Source organism: Sapajus apella, unplaced genomic scaffold (assembly GCF_009761245.1).
Source record: "Sapajus apella isolate SASKATOON/1434 unplaced genomic scaffold, GSC_monkey_1.0 scaffold83, whole genome shotgun sequence".
Lineage (NCBI taxonomy): Eukaryota > Metazoa > Chordata > Mammalia > Primates > Cebidae > Sapajus > Sapajus apella.
Genome location: NW_022437023.1, coordinates 4,338,989 through 4,343,055, shown reverse-complemented (window position 1 = coordinate 4,343,055; position 4,067 = coordinate 4,338,989).

The following is a 4,067-nucleotide window of genomic DNA, read 5'->3' as shown; positions in this document are numbered from 1 at the left end:
AAAAAAAAAAAAAAAAAAAAAAAAAAGAAGAAATGGTTCTAGTTATGCATTTATATGAAACTATGTGTATATGTGTGTGCATGTATATATAATGGGCAAAAAATGAACACAAAAAATGTCTTGACTCAAATCCACCCTGAGTTAACAGCACGCTGAGAGCAGCCTGTCATCTGGTGGTGGCTGGGGTGAGCCAGCAAGGGGCCTGGAGTCCCACAGATGTGCCTGGCTGTCCCGAGAGAACCAAGGATGCCATGGGTGTGGCATCACTGGGAGGGCATCTGGGCTGCGTGCAGCAAGCTGGTGCGAAGGAAACAGGCATCCAAGGGCTCACTTGCATTCTGGGTGAAGTGCATGGACAGGAGAGGGTATTCACAGGAGAACTGAAATTTTAGAATTAATGGAAACAGCAGATGAGAAGCTGCTGTGGGCAAGGTCTGGGGTGGGGAGAAAGAGGAGACTGTGAATGCAAGGACCGCGCCGGGTGCAAATGTTAAAGACCAAAGCCAGGTGGGCACAGGGGAGCCCCACAGGCCTGCCTCACCAGCAGGATGTGGCTAGAAGTTCCTCATGTCATGGGAGAAGAGGAACATAGAGAAAACTGGAAATTAAAGAATGACACCAACAAGAGGAAAGTTCTTATCAACCAACACTTTTAATTGCAAAAAGTAAGAACTTTCATTACATGGAACTTTAATTTACATACATTCCTTACATGGTGGGAGTCTTTACCAGTTTGCAGTATCCTGACTTGAACACACAATAATAGCTAAGCCATTCAGAGCCCCTGTGGCTGGGACAGCTGCCTGACTCCCTCTGCTCCCTGGGACCATCCAGGCCCACCACACCCTGCTCCCTGAAGAGGAGCTGCAGCTGACCCTGGGTTCTATCCCTGATGATGGCGGGGAGCATTGCATTGAGTCCCTGGCTTGCCTGCGGCTGCCCCATCCCCGACCCGACCCTCGGCATTGGTCACTGACCCTTCCACGGTGGTGGGGGCAGAGAGTAGCATGTGAAGGAAGGTAAGACTGCAGCCAGCATTTTTCTGAGGGTAAAACTGTGGAAAGAAGTATGGAGGGAAGGCTGTTTGTGATAAGATGGGGTTCTCTGGGAATGCCCTGTGTCTGCTGGCTCCTGTCACCTTCCAAGAAGGGTCTACAGTGCTGAGCAGCTGCGGTGTGAAGAATGGGATGCTACTGTGAGTAAGGGTGGCTGCACAGATGACCTCGCTACCCCCAAAGAGCTGCTTTGGGGAGCGATGGTGTCAATGAAACCTGGTACAGAGCAGATGTCCCAACTCCCCAGTTTCTGTCTGAAACTCAGAACTTACCTGGGTTCCCTTCTCCACACACTGCTTGCCGCCATGGCTCATTCTTGGACTGATGGCTGCTTCCTGCCAGACAGACACACTAGGCAGAGGCCGAAGGGTCTCTGGTCCAGCCCTATCAAGTCCTGATAGTTCCCAGCCTCCACTTAGTTATGTAACATTCCTTCCCTCCACTAGTGTGAAAAAAGTCTGGACATTTCATGGTCTCCAGGGAAAGAAAAATGACAGATGTATTTAGCACTAATGCTTAAATTATGCAGGGCAGGGAAACCAGAGACACTGAGGGACCTGGACAACAGACAAGCTGGCTGGAGGGTTTCTGTTCAAGGCCAGCATTTAGTCACGCTGCGTCCATTGTGGGTGGACTTGGATGTGGTGCACGAGAGGGAGAGCACCTGTCTGTCTCCCTGACATGCTTCTGGAAAAGGCTGCTGGGAACGTGGAGACAAGGGTGGGGAGGACCGGGAAATGTCTGCTTCTGGTGACACAGCACATTCCCGGAGGCTCCCGATTTTCATTTGCTACAGGGCTGTCTCCATAAGCGCCTTCACCAGCTTCCCAGCTTCCTGACTCTGACATGTATTGGCTTTGTACACATCTGCAGGTCCAAATATGGAGAGACCTCCAGCCTAAAGTACAATTTTAAAGCACATCTCTGACATTCCTTCCTTCAACAAGTTCTAGCGGGTGATGGGTCACCACTGAAAGGTAATGAGTGTGGAACTTGTATACTCAAGAGAGCTTTTCCTTCATTGTTAGGACAGCTCAAAATCCTAAAAGGCCCTTCTGTTTAATAACCGTTTCTCAAAAGGCAGACAAAATTGCCTCTCTCTGTGCAAACAGACATGCACCTTTCCCTTTCTTTCTCCTATAACCTGGCTTCTTCTCCTTTATGGACAAGGAGATGCAAACATTTGTTTTGGGGTTTGAACATTCACTATGCAAGTGACTGGGTAAAGAGCAAACTCATTCCAGACAGTATTAAAATGACTTGAGGCCATCACCTGCAGCTAAGGAATGTGAGGTTTTGTTTTAAAATAAGTGTACACTGAGGCCTACGCTGGGTTTTGGTAGGAGGGAACAGAAAAACCAAGAACTGAAAAACAAGTGACGTAAACTCCAAGGGGACCCACAACTGGAATTGGGCAGAGTCCCTCCTCTGTCACACATCTGGAAGAATGTGGAGACAGGAAAATGGCTGGACACAGTTGTGTCCAGCTACATTCACTCTTAAAAAGAGTTTTCAAATGGGGAGGGGAGACGTGAAAGCATTTTTATAAAAGTCATATGGTTAGATTCTTTCCTCCTCCACTTCTGTCCAACAGAGTTTTAAAAACAAAGCCTGCAGAGTTCCTGGCTCACTGATCCCCATCCCCAGCTTCTCCCACCCCAACGAGGGCACATCTGAGTCAACAACATCCACCGCTGTCTCCTTGGGCACGATGCTGTGATGCATCAGGAAAATGATGTGCTATGGAACCAGCTACCTACCTGCCAGCGGTTCACCGCTGTAAGCCTCCACTTACTTACTTGTAAAATGGGAATCTAACACCTACTTTACAGGATTGAGTGAGGATTAAAGGAGATCATGTATATCAGGCACTTTGTAAACTGGAATGCATCAGACAAATATTAGTCCTTTCTCTCAGAAAATGAGCCCCCCCCCACATCTGCCCATTTCATAAGACTGTTTTGTATTTCGTTGAATAGTGAATTTCTGTTTTCATAAACCGCTATTGTTATTATATATATTTTTTGAAACAGGTTCTCATTCTGTCACCCAGGCTGGAGTACACTGGTGCAATCAGGGCTCACTACAGTTTCCACCTCTCAGATTCAAGCGATCCTCCCACCTCAGCCTCCCGAGTACCTAGAACCACACAGGAGTGCGCAATCATACCCTGTGTGGTTCTAGCTAATTTTTAAAATTTTTGTAGCGATGGGGTTTTGCTATATGTTACCCAGGCTGGTCTTGAACTCCTGGGCTCAAGCAATCTGCCTGCCTTAGCCTCCCCGAGTGTTGGGATTATAGGCTTGAGCCACCATATATGGCACCACTGCTCTTCTTTTTTTTTGAGACAGAGTTTTGCTCTGTCACCCAGGCTAGAGTACAGTGGCACAATTTCGGCTCGCTGCAATCTCTGCCTCCCAGGTTCAAGCAATTTTCCTGCCTCAGCTTCCAGAGTAGCCGGGATTACAGACGCCCACCACCACAACTGGCTAATTTTTGTAATTTTAGTGGACATGGGGTTTCCCCCTGTTGGCCAGGCAGGTCTTGAACTCCTGACCTCAAGTGATCTGCCTGCCTTAGCCTCCCAAAGTGCTGGGATTACAGGTGTGAGCCACCGTGTCCAGCTTGAACCACTATTATTTTACTCCCTCTCTTCCCCCACCCAAAAAATTGAGGATAATCTCTGCCTCTTTTCATCAACCATAATAAGTATGGTACCCATTCACTACTTGACTGCTGGAGAGCTCAGGACATTTGGATAGAAATGCTTCAAACTGGGGCCAAACTAGCCTGTCTCCTCAGAGAGCTGACTTCTGGGCATACGCATCTCTATGGCGGGAGGCTACAAGAAAGTGAACCGAGCTCACATGCAGAGGTCACCGCCATGTCACCTCCTAGTAAATGCTCAACAATCTTATAAACCACCCCCTCTTTAGAGCCCTGCGGTTTTGCTCTTACTGTGGTGGTGGAGGTGGGGAATTGGTCAGGTGGTCCTATCATCACCCAGCAACC